The 18324-nt window shown below is 38.1% G+C and overlaps 1 pseudogene; it reads left to right on the forward strand.

Annotated features, from left to right (window-relative positions):
* The first annotated feature begins 4896 nt into the window (after positions 1-4896).
* Positions 4897-6479, forward strand: LOC138376467 (suppressor of cytokine signaling 5-like; annotated as a pseudogene).
* The last annotated feature ends 11845 nt before the right edge of the window (positions 6480-18324 follow it).

The following is an 18324-nucleotide window of genomic DNA, read 5'->3' on the forward strand; positions in this document are numbered from 1 at the left end:
TAAAGACTTAAATCCAAGGCGTGAAACTGTGAAATTACTAAAAGAAAACATTGGAGAAATGATCCAGGACATTGGTCTGGGAAAAGGCTTTTTGTCCTAGGAAACCAAAGCAAAAATAGACAATTGGGATTACATCAAGCTAAAAAGGTTCTGCACAGCAAAGGAAACAATCAACAAAGTGAAGAAACAACCTAGAGAATGGTAGAAAACATTTACGGCCAATCCATTTGACAAGGAATTAATAATCAGAATATATAAGGAGTCAAACAATTCAATAGCAAGAAACTCAAGTAATTTGATTTAAAAATGCACCAAAGATCTAAATAGACATTTCTCAAAAGAGGACATACAAATGGCCAACAAATACATGGAAAAATGCTCAACATCACTAATCATCAAGGAAATGCAAATCAAAACAACAATTAGATATCCTCTCACCCCACTTAAAATAGCAATTATCAAAAAGATAAAAAAAAAAAAGTCAAGTGCCAGAAGATATGCAGAGAAAAGGGAACTCTTATACACTATTGGTGAGAATGTAAATTAGTACAGCCATTGTGGAAAACAGTATGGAGGTTTCTCAAAAAACTAAAAATAGAAGTGCTATGTGATCCAGAAATCTGACTACTGGGTATTTACGCAAAGGAAAGGAAATTACTGTATTGAAGAGATACCTGCACACTCATGTTTATTGCAGCTCTATTCACAATAGCTAAGATATGGGATCAAACTAAATGCCTACCAACGCATGAATGGATAATTACCAAACCTGCTAAAATTATTCTAATATTACAAAGGGGAAGAGAAAAAGAAAAAGAAAACCGTCCACTAGATGTAAGCTCCATAAGAACAGGGATGTTTATATCAAATACCGTATTCTTAGCGCCCAGACTAGTACACGGCATAAAGCAGGTACCCAATGAACATCTTTTGAATGAATAATAGGCCATTTCTGCTCAGGTATATAGATTCAAAAACCCAAAATAAATCTTAGCAAATAGAATCTGACAACATATCAAAATATGTATATTATATTAACAGATGCTGAGAAGACACTCAATATCCTAATGTTATACAGCATTTTAATTAAAATCAGATATTTCAGAAATAATGATATGTAACACCAACATTCTTTATTACTATCATGGAAGGTCTAGCAATTCAGTAAGACCAAAATCAAGTAAAATAATTAATATAAACATTGTTCCTGAACCTAGACAACCCAGTTATCTTAGAGAACTTTCCACAGAAATCATTGAGTGATAAAAATCAAAATGCACTAAAATGAACACAATATCTCATCTTCTAAAACAATATCACACACACACACACACACAAAAATATGCATGATAAAGAGAAAAAGAGATAGATACTTAAGCATGAAAAGATATGTACAAGGGGTCATTTTGGATTATTATGTAGCAGTAAAGGGAGAAGAACAGGAAGGAGAAGCCAGGCAAAATTCAAAAGCAAAAAAATAATATATATTTTACATATATATGCAAAATTATGTGTATGTGCATATATAAAACATATGTGTAGAGAAATTAATTTTAATTTTGTTAATAAGATAATTGTTAAAAGATTTATTTATTTTTCAAAGAATCGTGTTGCTCCAAAAAGAATGAAATAATTAAAAGGTCATCCTTGCTGACTCCAACTCCAGACAGAGAGAGACAGTTTGAGAGCACAAGAAGCCCGAGTCCCAATCCCATCTTCTTTCAGGGCACTGCCTCTGGTGCCCCGGCCTACTTAGCTATACAATTTTTCTCTGCAGCTCTCTACAGGGAGTGTCCTCCAACTGCCTGGTAATTTATGAGTCGTAAGAGAATTAGCAGACTAACCACAGGTGTATGCTGCTTGATTACATTTCTCCACCACTGGGCCCCATCCAATAGCTGGCTTCACTCCGTGAAGTTGTTGCTCAGTCAAATAACTGCGTGATTACAATTTTTAATTGTTTCTCTAAGCTTCTTCCAATCCCACTTCAGCATAGTTATGAAACGAAGGAGTCAGTGAGACTATCTTGCTGTTCTTGGTTTAGATATCTTCAGAAAAAGTTTTTTGTTGTTTTGTTTTAAAATGTGGGTGCCCTATGCTTAGCTTAAAAATAAAAGAGACTATCTTGAAGAGCTTTCATTCTAAAGCAGCATCTCTCCCTGTATTCATTTGACTAGGACATTTGTAAAAACAGTAGCTCATTGAATACATTCAGATGGGCCCTAGTTTAGTAAGGTCAAAATGATATATTTAATCTTATATTTTTCTTTTAAATTTTGGGCACAAAATATTTTAACACAAGAAGTGAATTTTTATTCTTTATCACATATCTTCTGACTATTAGGTACATTTGTGATTCTGGTACAGTAACAAAATGATTTCTATATTTTGTTTTCGCTGGCATTATTTTAAAAACCCTAGTTCTTACAAGTCCATGAGAGCAAAAACCAATAGCACACACATTTTATGTCTTGAAATATTTGGATATTATTAAACTGGACTAATCAAAAAATTATTAATTATTTCATCATGGGTGGCCACCGTTTCTTTTTAATGAAACTAATGGCTTTGATTGTTCGTCTTCAATTTTGCAATAGTCACTCTCTTTATTTTTTGTACTAGATACAGCTTTGAAAGCCACAAAATTATATTTTTTGACTAAAACTATTTAAGCCATACTATATTCATGAGAGACTAATTTGCTTAGTAAAAATATTTACTAATTAACATTCGAAAGTGTAGTAATACTCATCACCATCACCTATGCTCCTAAGGTCAAGAGAGATTTAGATGCAGAAATGAGAGAGAAGGTGGATGGGCGTGGAGCCATTTGTAAGCAACTATCATGTTACAGCAGAATCAAACCCAGGTAACAGGACACAATTACCACTATAAGATTAATTTCTTTCTAAAGACCAATATATCTAGTCTATATAAGAAAGTTTAATTTATCTTATTAATGTTAATATTAATTTGACCCAATTCTTTGCAAAATAATATTCAGATCATTTCATGGTAAAGATCCATTTGTCCTCTCCTTTTGTCATATTAACAAGCAGTAAATAGTTACATCATCAAAATCACTCTTTTCTAGTCTCCAAATTTCCCCTTTGTCCACCAAAAAAAGGATACGGATAGACATTTCAGTCTATCCTGACACTACACGTTATTGTTAATACTTGATTAATAATATGTGGCTTTCCCCAGTGCACTGTAAGCTCTGTGAAGTCAGAATCCTTGTCTATCTGGATCACTAATGCCATTGTGTCATGAGCCTTGTACAGTTCCTGGAACATGGTAGGCACTCAATATCTGTAGCAAGAAAAGGGAGAGTTGAGAGGGGACGGGAAAGGGAGGAAAGAAGGAAATCAGGAAGCAATCAGGCATATAATAATGAATGTTTTCTCATTATTCAATAAATGGTCACTACTATTAATGCTGTCACTACTCACATTTTATGGGCAGAGTTATAAGTCCATTTGGTTGCATTTACAATGACTTCATTAGCCTTTCAGACATTTTCATGGACAGTAGTCACAACATAATTATATTTCCAGGTTTCTCTGGAAGAAACTTTTTGTGATTTCTATTTTATTTCTAAGCTAAGCATAGGGGACACATTTTAAAACAAAACAACAAAAAAAAGTTTTTCTGAAGATATTGAAACCAAGAAGAGCAAGTTCTGTTTTTAGAGGAAATGGATTTTCCATTAGATGGCAAATTCATTTTTTCATATAGTTCAAGGTATTGTTTTTTTAAAAATTTATATGTTTAAAGTTAGGGCACTGAAAGTTCAATTCAAGAATGCTTTCCACTACAGAAAGAGCATCTTCATTCAGTTGTGAAGAAGGCCAATTTCACCTATATATACTTTTCACTCTCAGTATTTTGCTCTTCTGAGTTGGAAAATAAACAGTGACACTCTGTTAGCCTTTAAAGTTTCTATTACAGTCCACATAATCATCTCAAGAATACCCTTATATCTTAGCACATTCTTAGAAAAGTTACCAACTCAAAAATATGCCTATTTGTCAACATCCTCTTTCCTCTGTAGCAAGATGAATTTTTTCCTCCTACGCCCTTTCTCACCTGGAACCCTTCCTCCTTGTTTGAAATCATTTTAAATTGAAGAACTAATTCTCCATCTGTGTTGGTTTTACCCTGGAATGGACTATGTGTCCTGAGTATCCATACCTTCGTGTCTCTCATGCATGGTATATCATTAATTCATGATGGGAAATCTGGAGCCTGGATTTGATACACAGAATTCATAACAACATAGGCTTTCAGGCAGTCGCCTGCAAACAATTAGAGCGTTTGTATGAGATAATACTTTTTTTTTTTTTTTTTTTTTTTTTTTTTTTTGCCATTACTGCTTTGGAAACTACCTGGAAGCAGTTAGGCCAATTAGATGTCTTGAGATCCATTTCAGTTTTGTTATTCATTTTTATCTACAAATCAGCCTACGCCAAGGATTTAGGACAGACAAATCAATCTTTCATACTCTGGAATAACAAATGTCAACACTGTGTGCTCATGTTAGCAGAGAGTAGTGACTAGGCCGGTCCCCCGCCCACCGCCCCACACCCTGTCCCCTCGTCCCCTCGTCCCCTCGTCCCCTGAGGAGGTAGTTTCCATTTGAGTGGGGATTGGGAGGAGGGGGGAGGCGAAGCGGGTGAAGACGGCAGAGTCCTGGGGGGGCCTCCGGCACAGCTGGGGTTTCCGGGGCTCCGTCAGGAGGAAGAGAAGCTGCCCTCGCTGGGCAGTTGGAGGGGACAGGACGGGACGCACCAGAGGGCGGGCGGACTTGGTGACTTCGCCCTCTGGGCCCGTCCTGCCCGGCCGCAGGTGCCCTGGATGAAGCCGTCCGGCGTGCCTGGACCGATTTTATAATCAATGGATAAAGTAGGAAAAATGTGGAATAACTTGTAATACAGGTGTCAGAATCTCTTCAGTTATAAGGGAGGAAGCCTAGTGAAAACGGGGACGTGAACTCCAACAGATGTTTGCCTGTCAAGGAGTATAGGAGACTCAGCTCCTCGCCTGCAAAGCGGTCCCTTAAGAGAAAATGTTGCCTTGCAATTAGGATTGAGCCCTTCACAGAATTCTTTAAGGAGAAACCAGAATTGTGCCACTGAAATCCCTCAAATTGTTGAAGTAAGCGTTGAAGAGGATAATGATTCTTGTGTTGCCCCAGAAACAAGACTGGCACGAAGAGATTCCTACTCTCAGCATGCTCCATGGGGTGGAAAGAAAAAACATACCTGTTCTACAAAGACCCAAAGTTCCTTGGATACTGATAAAAAGTTTGGTAGAACTGGAAGTGGACTTCAAAGGAGAGAGCTGTGGTGTAAGCTCTGTACACGACAGGGACAGTGTTTCCGGCAGAACCGTAGGCAGTCGCTCTCTGACAGAGTTTGCAGGATACTGTGCGTTTGTGTTTTCCCATGAGAACTTATGACAAGCACTCAAAGCCTCTCTTTTCCAATAAAAGAAAAATACATCTTTCTGAATTTATGCTTGAGAAATGCCCTTCTCCTCCTGGCTTAGATTTCACCCCAAAATGGCATTTGATTAAACAATATACAGCTCCTATGAGCCCACATTCAATATTTTTTTATACATTTGATCCATCTGTGGTTTCTACAGAAGATGAAGAAGATAGGCTGAGAGAGGGAAGACAGCTTAGTATTGAAGAAGGAATTGATCTCCTCCCAATGCACAAATACATACCTTTGAAGCCACTGCACAGGTTAATCCGTTATATAAACTGGGACCAAAGTTAGCTCCTGGAGTGACTGAAATAAGTGGTGACAGTTCTGCAATTCCACAAGCCAACTGTGACTTGGAAGAGGATAAACCACCCTGTGTTTGCAGTCCTGGAGGCAGAAGCAGCGTGTGGTATCTGGAGACAGCCATGCCCATGTTAGCAGACAGGGAGCTTGGAAAGTCCACACACAGCTTGATAACATACACTGCCTCATGCCTGATTTGCTTCAGATTATAGGGAATCCCTGTTACTGGGGAGTGATGGACCGTTATGAAGCCAAAGCCCTTCTGGAAGGAAAGCCTGAAGGCGCATTTTTGCCAGGGACTGTGTAGGAGGACTACCCCTTCTCTGTGAACTGTCACCGCTACAACAGATCCGTGCATGCCCGAATTGAACAGTGGAATCACAACTTTAGTTTTGATGCACATGACCCATATGTATTTCACTCCCCCACTGTGACAGGACTTTTAGAACATTATAAAGATCCCAATTCTTGCATGTTTTTTGATCCATTGCTGACTGTATCACTCAATAGGACTTTTCCTTTTAGCCTGCACTTTATGTGCCGTGCAGTAATCTGTAGGTGCACTACGTGTGATGGAACAGATGGGCTCCCTTTACCGTCGATGTTACAGGATTTTTAAAAAGAGTATCATTATAAACAAAAAGGGTTCGCTGGTTAGAAAGAGAACCAGTCAAGGCAAAGTAAATACTCCCATCCCCAAAGGGTATTGACTAGGTCTGCTTTCACGTGCATCAGACAGTACACCTATAGCAAACACGCATGTCAGTGCTAGGTTTTTTCATACAGTATGTAGGCTTATGTTAGTGTCTGTCAGATGCAGTCTGCTGTTACTTATTCAGATAAACGTGGTGCCTATTGGAACAACAGAGGATAGAGCCACAAGAGTTCAGCAATTTAGCTAACAGTTTGGTTTTTGCCAATTGAGCTAACAGTTTGGTTTTTAATGGCTGTAGTAACTGAGTAAGGCAACGCTGGGGCATTTGCTATAAAGAATTCTATTTCTTAATGAAGAACAAACTATTAATATTGGATGAGTATTTCAACAGTCTGACTAACGTTTGAAATTATTTTTTCTAAGACTTTCTCTATAATCTTTAAAAAGTAGTGATGTTTGTAGTTATTGTAAATCAAGCTTTGGAAGCCAAAAAAAATATATAAATAAATAAATAAAAGACTTCCTGCCTTTTAGAAAAACAAAAATGCGATTTTCTGGCCACAAGGGCATAGTGCAGTTCACTTAAGTGTTGGTGTAGATTCCTTCTCTCTTCTGCAAAAGGTACTGTTAAGTAAACCAGGTTTTCTAAATAGTCATTCTTAAAATTTCAGACTTAGGAAGTTAGTAGTAGAATTTTATTTAAAGGCCCTAGGTAATAATTTTTTAATGAGTACTTTAACTTAAAACAGATATTTGAATATCTGCTGCAATGTAGTGTCCTGCGTGTGATTCTTTTTTAAAGTTGACATGTGCAATCTAATTGCTTTATAAAAGTTGGATCTTTTCCTGTGCCCATCATGAGCTTATGAACTAGAAAGAAAATGAAACTGGAAGATGCCCAAACAAGTCAGATAGTAGTAACAACAGTGGCTGCTAATGTTGAGATTATTATTAAGCTGTAATTAATAATTTGATGGCAGTATTTATCTTTGTTGTAAACGCATAGCTGAATTGCTTAAGAATAATTTGTAGAATTTCAGTGCAGTTAATTCTTAATGGAAAATCTGAAACCTAAATTGCAAATTTAAAAGGTACTGTACAACCATTGTATCTGTAAATAACTTTAAATAGCCCCTTTTTATCACTTAGAATAATATGTAATACTACTTGAGTGAGCTCTTTTGGAAGTTATGTCAAGTTCTAGTGTTTGCTTCTTAGTAATTGAACTGAATTTACAGTTCTTTCCTAGACATTTTGCACTAAAGTAGCCAAACCCATTCTTGTATCTTTCTGTTAATGTGCTCTGTACCACTGGTGAGTGCCCCATAGTTTCCTTACCTGCTGCTACAGAATGTTGTTTTACATCCCTATGGCTAGTGCCAAGGCTACAAAAAAGAAAAGCTCTGTTTAACCCTTTGACTGCTAATGTATGTTTCTACTTGCCCTGCCTTGACATGGCTGCTTTTTTGTGCTGACATAGTATGTTTGGTGTTCTCCTTGTTTAAAAAATAAGAGAGAGAGTAGTGACTAGGTACATGTTTAAGCAGTAGGAATTGTGTGTCCTCGGGAAAGGCACTTAACCTTTAACTTTATCTTCTATAAAATTGGAATTAAAATCCATGATCTGAGTTACACTATTCTACCCCAGCCAAACTTTTCAGTGGGCAAGACTGCAGTGGTCTCTTTAGATTGTGTATAAATTTAAAAAAAAAGAAAAGAAAGAAAGAAAGGACGTACACAAGAAGGAAGTAATATGTATGTTACTAGAAACGTGGGAGTAAAGTTGGTCTTAGACAAAGGAGAATGGAAAGGATATCTGAAGAAAAGGAGAGTATAGAATTAGCATCAAGAGAATCAAGTATCAGGCTTCTGTACAGTAAAGGAAACAATCAACAAAGTGAAGAAACAACCACATTGACAGCACATAGGACAAGAAAGGAAGGAGTGGAAGGACCAGGAGTGGGAGCAATTCTGCTTCCACACCTCGATCCTAGCTACTTAGGAGCCATTTTGCTCCCATTGGTGGGTGAAGCAGTGGGCAGTGGTGACCAATGGTATACGTGACCATGAAATCCAACACACTGGGTATTAACCTTTGGATCGTGGGAAGTTTGGCTGGTTCTATTACAGATATTGGCTGGGGCAATAGAACAAAGTGAGTCACCTCAGGTACCAATAACCCAATACTAAGAAAAGTCATGCCAATATCAAGAAAAAAATCTCAAAAGTGAATCTTATAATAGCTACAAAATATTTGAATCTATGATTCTAGGGCTACTAATACATCTGCTGTATCTTTTCTGTGTTTTCCCCTTCACATCATCTCACTTCATTTATTGGAGATAATAAAAATAGTGTCATGAGAGGGATGTTAGCAGTGACAACACTACTTGAGCTCCCCTGGAGAGACAGATTGGTATTGAGACCATATGAAGCGCTGACACTCCCTCTAGGACATGCTTGTGACTCACAGCATACCTGCCAGACCATACGACCTCTGCAACCAAAGGACCCACTTGGAAGATTTCAATTTGAGAGCCTGGAGAGATGACAAATTCCCCTTTAAAAAAGACTCCTGAAGGATAGTCAACTTGGGATGGCTCCCAAAAAAGCTAAATATGCAACCTGCAACATGACGTTCCTCCATGGTGTCAATGTTTCTTGCATTTCCTAGGTCTGCATACTGTATATACAAGAGTAAAACAAATGCTTACTTCAGCCAAAAAACACTTTTGTAAGTTATACCTGAATAAAATTTGTTGACAGAGGAAGGAAAAGAATGGCTACAACTATTTAGTCAAAACCTACTATATTTTACTTTTAAAAGTGTTATGTCTGTGGCACTTTTGGACCTGTTTGTATTTTGTATTATGATCTGTCCAAGTTACTCAAACTCTCATTTGATGGTACAGTATGATTATAATTGAGGCTATAGAGTAGAGATGTCTCCTCATTAAAAAATAAATTGGAGGAGGGATTGGACATTTATTGGGATTGATAATTTTCAGAGCCCAAACCCAATCACTGATCAATCACATTCCCCCACCATTTTACCCTGTTGTGTAGAAGTGGCAAGAATGCACCCTTGGTTAATATTTTTAGCAGGCAAAAGCTTTACCAAGTTAATACATAATAATGAATACATGCTCTCTATAAGATAGAGAAATACTATGTATTGAGCTACAATAGAATATATGGATAAAAGAAATTAACTTTTATTTACATTTCTCTTTTTTTAATCCCTAAATATCCACGCTTTACCAAAGCTGTTATAAGAGTTCTAACTACAAATGTAAAGCACTTTTTATATAGTGAGGTGGTCTTCCTGACTCAGTAGCCATAGGAGGTATCATTCGAGTGGTTTCCACAACAATAGGGATATCAGTCCTGAGCCACCCACATCACTCACCTGGACCCCACTGCAAGCATACCTGTTATGTAGCACAATTTGAGATCATGGCACCACTTATAAAACTTTTTGCAAAACTGGGCATCAAGTGTGTAAATCTGGTCTCATATGAATATCATTCGTTGGAGACTCAGTTGAGATGAACTCTTTCCTATTCTTCTGGAGATAATCCAGCTTTCAGTTGCCTCTGACATGATGCAAAATACTGATTTAAAAAAATACTGCTCTGAGATCCACTTGCCAAAATAGCTTCTTGTATAGGTCCCCAGTTAATTCTAAAAGCATAATCTGATTTTTATAAAGAGGGGAATGTGTCTTAGCATAAAATAATACATGTTGGTATCAGAATGAAGCTAGGGGAGTTTATGATGGTTCAAAATCTTACCCATAATTTTCTATTTTGCCAAATATGAAACCAATGAATCAAATGAATGGGTGTTCTCAGTGTTTCTCTCCCCATTTTGAAGCTTTTTTTCTTTTTGGGGGGGTGGCGGGGGCAACTGGCAGAGCTTGAAGAGTGGGATACTGCTTCAGCTTCCTTTGAAATCTCTCTGGTCTACCATCAAAGCAGTAGACATCTAGAAAGTGTTACTATTTCCCCCCACTCCATCTGAAGATTCAGTTACAGGAGAGTAAGACTAAATCGTCTGTATCAGTCAGAATTCTTCAGAGAAGCAGAACCATACATATATGGATAGATATAAATTGGATATACAGTTGACCCTTGAACAATGAAGGGGTTAGAAATACTCACCCCAATGGTCAAAAGTCCAAGTATAACTTTGACTCCACAAAAACTTAAGTATTAATAGCCGACTATTGATCAGGAGCCTTACCAATAACATAAACAGTTGAGTACTATGTTTTATATGTTATGTGTATTATATACTGGATTCTTACAATGAAATAAGCTAGAAAAAGAAAATGTTATTAAGAAAATCATTAAAAAGAGAAAATAGATTTACTATTCATTAAGTGGAAGTGGATCATCATAAAAGTCTTCATTCTCATAGTTTTCATGTGGAGTAGGCTGAGGAGGAGGAGGAAGAGGAGAGCTTGCTGTCTCTGGGGTGGTAGAGACAGAAGAAAATCTGCATATAAGTGGACCCATGCTGTTCAAACCTGTGTTGTTCAAGGGTCGATGTATAAGTATAATAGTCTGTGTCTCTCTGTGTGTGTGTGTGTGTGTGTGTGTGTGTACCAACAGGATGGTATATTTTATATAAATAAAGAGATTTATTTTAAGGAATTGGCTCACCCAGTTACAGGGAGCTGGCAAGTCCAAAATCCCTAGAGCAGACCAGCAGGCTAGAAATTCAGGCAAGAGTTGATGTTGCAGTCTTGAATCCAAAAATCTGTTGGGCAGACCAGCGGGCTAGAAACTTAGGCACGATTCTATGCTACAGTATTAAGGCAGAATTTCTTCTTTTCCCAGAAACCTCAGTTTCTGCTTTTATGACCTCCGACTGATTGGATGAGGCCCGCCCATATTATCATCTCTTTTACTTAAAGTCAACTGTAACTGTAACTGCTGACTGTGAGTAAAAGTTAACTGTCTTTTAAGTAAAAGTTAACATCTAGTGTTTGACCAGACAACTGGACACCATAACCTAGCCAAAGTGATATATAAAATTTAAACATCACATAGTCCTAGTAATGTCTCAAAATGTTGAGCTTCCAGAAATTAATTATTTACATATCATTCTACCAGATTAATAAATACATAATTTTTCTCATTCTAAAATAAATTCTAGAAATTTCAGAATGGTCGCTTTATACACATAGCACAGACCCATTAGAAGTAAATGTGGAAATCATGCCACAAATAAATTTTAGAGTTGTTTAAAGATAAAAGAAAAGCTCTAAAATATTGCAAGGTCCTTCTGTATAAATGTAGTAGTAAATCAAAATTTGAAAGCATTCTAAGGTCAGATGTCCAGTTCTGTATCACCACAAAAGTATCTGACTGGAATTGAAGCAACACAGCTAAAATCAACATACTCACAATACACACTATGCCAGAGAGTATTTCTGTCTTGAGGATTTTTCCCCCCTTTTACAGGAAAGAGAAATACAGCTTTGTCAGTAGTTTACATTCTCTGTAATTGCTTTGGTTTTAATGAATAAGGTCAAGAAAAAAAATGGAAGTGTTATATTAGTCCCCCAAATTCAACAATAAATAGAGAAAATGTGGAACCTATTTATTTTATTGCTACCACAAATTCAATGTCCCATTATTGTAAAATTTGCTTTCAGTTTTATTAACGTTGTTATTCAACACTACTGCATGCCAGCTATGTCTTGAGGTTTCTCCTGTGTGCTGGCAATACAGTGATTCCCAGCATCAAGGCAGTAACCCCCTGAAGGAATTGATTGTGTTTATAAAACAACTGTGAGGCAGAGAGATAACATTTTTGCTTTGCATAAATGCATAAACATTGCCTGAATGGTTACTACCACTTGCCAGACAGGTGCATAAGCCACGCTGAGGCAATGTTTGTGTGTGCTTAGTAGGATCGTCCCTCTTAGTAACTCCCTGCTTTGGGAAGTTGCCTACTTCCCAATACATTTACTATCCATAATACCAAACCCATCATTTTTTTTCTCTCCTGGTCCCTTGAAATTTTTTATAACATAGCACTGATCATCACTTATTTGTTTGTATCTGTTTCTTGTTCAACATTATATGCCCTGCTCTTGGCACAGTACCTAGAATTGGACAAGAGAATAATAGATATTTTTGGAGTGAATTAATGGTAATTGAAAATTATATGAACATCAAAAACTGCCTGAGTAGGAAGTCATGGGGATTAGGAAAACATACCCTATTCCCTGACCAAACAGGCATCACCAACTGTGGGCTGTCCACATCGCTACCCCCATCTTGGAAACATGTAGTACAAGAACAATGGGGAACCTTTATTAAACTGAGAGAATAAATCTCTACTGCCCTAAGGCATCTCATCATAAATTAACTTCCCTCTTATGCTTCTAGAATGTTCTGTAACATCCTTAGGAAAATTGAAAAAATAATCATTTTCCGTGTTCTGTGATTCAGAAAAGGAAGCCAGTTGAGAAAGGCTGAGTGGGAGTGACCCCCGTGGCTCCGTGGCAAAGGTTCATAATGTACGAATGCAATTACACTGAGTAACTGCAGATTAGTGCCTTTCACTCTTGGCTGGTTCCCTCCATTTCCCTCTATCTTGTTTAACCTTGGCCAGTTTAATTCTGTATTGGTGGCAAAAATATACACTTTAACTCTCTTATTTTAATGCACCACTGGTAGGTAATAGTTCTTCCCTCAAGTTGAAAGCCTCTTTGTCAACTTTTCTGCTGCATCATTATGGGGCCCTGGGCAGTAGTAGTTTCTTGCTTCTGGTCCCTTCTTAGAGCAAGTAGTAAATTCCTTAGGCACTTTCCAATATTTCTCAGTTGACCATGAGAACAGTCAATGCCAAGGACTTCAGAAGATTGGCAAAAAGGAAAAGGGAACTAGATGCCCTATATCAAATCTGTTACCATATATGCAGCATAGAAGCTAGTCTAGGGACAGCCAGAATAGCAGCTGGAGGAAGGAGTGAGGATGCCTGCTGACCGGCTGACTCACCATCTTATTTCCCTTCCATTATTCTCCTAAAAAAAAAAAAAAAAAAAAACAGGACTTTCTCTCCCTATGTTATGATGTTCTTGGTAGGACTGCAAACCTCAAAGCAGCTGGGACAAGAAGGTGAAAACAAGGATGTTTGATCACTTTACATAAAGCCTTGATGTAGGGAGACTATAGCCTTCTTCCTTCTGTTTCCATTAAACAAAATATGGCTGAGCATTTTGCTTAATCAGAAAACATCTTGGCTATTTTTCGAGGCTATTTTACCACTTTAGTCTGCCAGCCATTCTTTCAAGACAGATGTGACATGAACGGTGCAGCCCATGTGTCTCTCCAGGAACGATGAGTAGAGAATTAGTACAAATACCAGAGAGGCACACTTTTCATCGATCCTTATTGGGCTACTGAATTTCTAGAGTTAAGGTCTACATCTAAAATCCCAAACAGTATATTATATAGCAGCCTGGAGATGTTTTCTAATGCCACTCTGAATTCTTGTGGGGATAAGTGATACCGATACATAAAACAAATCATTCAGTTAGGGTTGCTGTTGTGTGTGAGAGAGTTTCCTGTTGTTTGATAGCTTGAAAAATAGAAGATCAGCCCTACACAGACTGCTCCCTTTTTCAAAGACCTAAGTCTGCTGTGGGTGTGTGAACCAGACAAACTAGATTCCCACTCAGCACAGTAACTGAGGAAAACAAGATAAAGTGTACTTCCATGCTTCTTGATGATTCTTCTCTTCAGATGAACTTTAGAATAATAATGTATTTGGTCATCTAAACATAGAACTTATTAAATATAAGTACATATCATAATATCAATAAAAGCAAATGCTTATAGACTACTTACTGTGAGTGAACAGGTACTATTCTAGGCATTTTACATATATTCACCCAATGCTCACAAAAGCCCCATGGAATAGATATTATTACTAAACTCATTTTACCTACTGGGAAACTTGGGCACAGAGAGATAAGGTCTAAGGTCACACAGTGAATACATATTAAAATAATAGACGCCGTAAAAGACAATATTATTAGGCAAAGAATAGTATCTCTTGTCTCTAAATTTTGCACCCATCACCACTTAATTAAACCTTGGTTCAAGAAAAATTTCATTCTCTCGAAAAAAAGAATCACTAGCCTTAGGTGAGGCCTCCCCTCCTGGCTATTTGCAGTTTGCTTATTATAACACATGGTACATCCTCCTGGTGACAAAGTTAAACTGAAGCTAGTTCTCACTAAATAGTCTCATATGCATAAAGAAAACTATCCGTTCATGTGGACTGTGTTATCTGTGGTTACTCTACACTCTTTCTCTTTCTGCATCAGTAACAGAAAAACCAAGAAGACCTCTAAAATATCCAAGAGTTTCCCCAAAACATTCATTCCAGCAATTTTTATCTTCCAACTCAAAAATTTGTAAGGAACCAAGCTGCCAGTTCATTCAAACAGCCGTCCTCCCTTTGCCCACGGAGTCCTCTGCTACGGCACTGCACCATTTCTACCTAGCCTGTGCTAGGCAAAGACGATTCCTTACTGGGGCCTTGCCCCTGGAATACTTAAAAGCACAATTTAGAAAAAGCAGTGGCTTTTAAATACAGTTGCATGCTGCTTCTCTCACTAGGCGCAAGTGTCATGTGAATTCTAAGTGAGCCTTTTACCTAAACCAATTATAGAGACCTAAGTCCTCCAAATAAAATTGGCTGCATTTCAAATCCTAGGCACATTCATGGTAACAAATGGCCTCAGGTTCACAATATGGAAAATTTATACCTTCTCAGCTTGTGTGTTGGTTCCTAGTTTATTGCCCACATAATGGGGCTACTGTAATGAAGAATTCTAGACTCTCAAGCTTTTAAAGCAGTGGTCCATTTAGTGATGGAAAGAGGAATCCACACATACCAATTTGCTTCCTTCCTCTTGTCCCCGCTCTGCTCCCTGGCCTGAGAGATGGGAACATCTCACAGACAGTGCCTTACGGGCTGTGGAGCAGAGAAGGTCATAGAACTCTCAGACTAATCTTAAATACATGGCTTGTTAGGGGGCCCAAAGTTGTTTGTAAGCATTAAAGATAAAAGTCAGGATGATCAGAAGCCCCGCAACACGATGAGCCCACAGTCAATAATAGCTAACTTTGATGGAACATTCCCTGTGTTCCAGGCACCTTTCTAAATTCTTTACATGTTTTAACGCGTTCAGTCTTCACAGGGAACCCATGGGGTGGGTGCTATTCTTATTATCCACTTTTTACAGATGAGAAAATTGAAGCCCAGAGAGGTTAAATAACTTGCCAAGGTCACTGCTAATTAGAGGGCAGAGGCAAACATTTGAATTCGGGCCTTCCAGCTCCAGAATCCCTGGCCTTAATCATTATATTCCAGCTGCCTCTTGGAGGAGTTTTGTGCTGACTCTCTTCCTCTTCCTGGCCTCAGAGGTGAAGGATTTGATGAGCTCCTTACTCTGGGGTTTGTGAAGAGGATGGATTTCAGAATGGATGGCATTGTTTTTGATACTCTCTGATAAACATTTACTGAATAATTCTCATATTTGAGAATTATAATTCTCATATTTGTCTAGCAGAGAACCTTGGGACACATTTATCTTACTTTCCAAGACGCAAATAAATACTAGTTAAAACCTCCCATGTGTACTCTTATCTATGACACTTCAAGAATCCAATGGGTACCAAAAACGCCAACGTAGGTAACAAATGGTACAAGCAGAGCAGCATACCTGGAGGGTGAATAACTTCTGAGCACATTTTATCCCACTACATTCAACCGGTATGAATTTGTTGATAGAAATATGTCATTTTCAACCTTTTCGCTAGTCCTGACATTTATTTAGATTCAAAGAACAAAGATGAAATTTCACTGTAGGCTACAAAAGCAATCAAGTCATTGAACCATCTCTACTGCAGAGTTTCAAACTAGCAAACTCCATTTCTCTTTGGGAATCCAGGATGATTCTGTATTTCCGAGTCTAGAGTATCAATTAGAATATAAGGAGAGCCCAAGTCTTGTTTGTCTTGCTCACTAATGTGTCACGGGTGCCTAAAAGTGTGCCTGGATGAGAGTGTGCCTGTAGGATTCACAACCTGAAACATAGTAGGCAAGGGAAGTCTTTGCTCAAATTTATACCTCTAAGACTATCTCAGTTGCCCTGGGACTTGTTGACTATAATACCAGCATTAGACAAGAGGTTGAAGATAAAGGCCGCCACTCACCCAAAGCATGTACCCTGAACTCAGGTGCGAATATTAGTATGGTGGTTAAGACTTTGGTCTTTGGGCCGGGCGTGGTGGCTCACGCCTGTAATCCTAGCACTCTGGGAGGCTGAGGCGGGTGGATCGCTCAAGGTCAGGAGTTCGAGACCAGCCTGAGCAAGAGCGAGACCCCGTCTCTACTAAAAAAATAGAAAGAAATTATATGGACAACTAAAAATATATATAGAAAAAATTAGCCGGGCATGGTGGCGCATGCCTGTAGTCTCAGCTACTCGGGAGGCTGAGGCAGGAGGATCGCTTAAGCCCAGGAGTTTGAGGTTGCTGTGAGCTAGGCTGACGCCACGGCACTCACTCTAGCCCGGGCAACAAAGCGAGACTCTGTCTCAAAAAAAAAAAAAAAAGACTTTGGTCTTTGGAATCAGACCTAAGTTAAACTGAACCCCACCACTTAAGAACTGCTCTTTGAACCCCTTGTAGCCTAGGCTTTCTCAACTGTAAATCAAGTAACAATGTCTACCAGAGTTATTGTAAGAATTAAATTAGATAATACATCAAAAGGGCTAGCACAGTGCCTGGCATATAGGAAATGCCCAATAAGGAGATAGAAAGAGTAGAGTGGGAACATGCTGAATACTCTTTCATTCTGAGGCTCATTCTCAATATAATTTTCTTTTTATCACTAAGAGCACATTGATTGGTCAAATACCAGCTTTTCTTTCAAACAGTCTTGTTTGTGCCCCTCCAGGTCACTGAAACTCTCATAGAAGAGTTTATATTTATACCAAGGAGTTGAAGATATACCCCAAATCCTTTGTTAAATGAGGAATAAACTAGATCTCCATCTCTCTAGAGATCAATTGGTTCTAACTAAATTCTGTAATTGTGGAGGTACTGCTTATAATGATTTTGTTGTTTCTGTATCATGGTCCAATTTCAGATCAACTGGTTACATATGGTAAGTTTTCTTTATATACTCGCCAAATTCTCCCAGTTCATGGCTCTTCCTCCAAAACCTTTTCTGGGTATTGCCATAAATGGATTTCATGTTCAGAAATAAAAAGAGAATCACAGAAATGCCAATTCCAACCCCTGGGACTGGTTTCTAAAGGCATGCTTCAGACCCTTCACTTGCTTTTCAGACAAGAATGGAAATAATTGGGCCATGCTAGGTCTATTTTTGTGAAATTATTCTGAAGAACAGTCATTATGTTGGGAAGCTTCTACCTTATCCATCTCCATAGGTTTGCTAAAATGAGGACAGTGGTTTGTGAAAAGGCAGTTGTAAGCTTTTAAAACCACCACATTTTAATAGAGTCGGTTTGATTTCTTACACATTTCAATGGACATGACCTCAAAGCCCAAAGTTAAAAGAGAAATATCCATCTGTAGCTCCAATTTAGTAACAGCATTTCTTTATGATGTCCAGGATCTTATGACGTGTTCAGGAAAAAAATATGTCCTTATAGACACAACGATTCACATCATACAAGCAATGTTATGATTATTAAACTCAATTTGTTGGATATTTATTTTTATGATGGGTCCATAAAATGTAAGCCAGGCTGGGAGGTGGAGCTGTGCAGCCCATGGTTTCCCAACACAGTGCTTCTGTGTCCTAAGATTTGCA

The sequence above is a fragment of the Eulemur rufifrons genome, chromosome 28 (assembly GCF_041146395.1).
Source record: "Eulemur rufifrons isolate Redbay chromosome 28, OSU_ERuf_1, whole genome shotgun sequence".
Classification (NCBI taxonomy): Eukaryota; Metazoa; Chordata; class Mammalia; order Primates; family Lemuridae; genus Eulemur; species Eulemur rufifrons.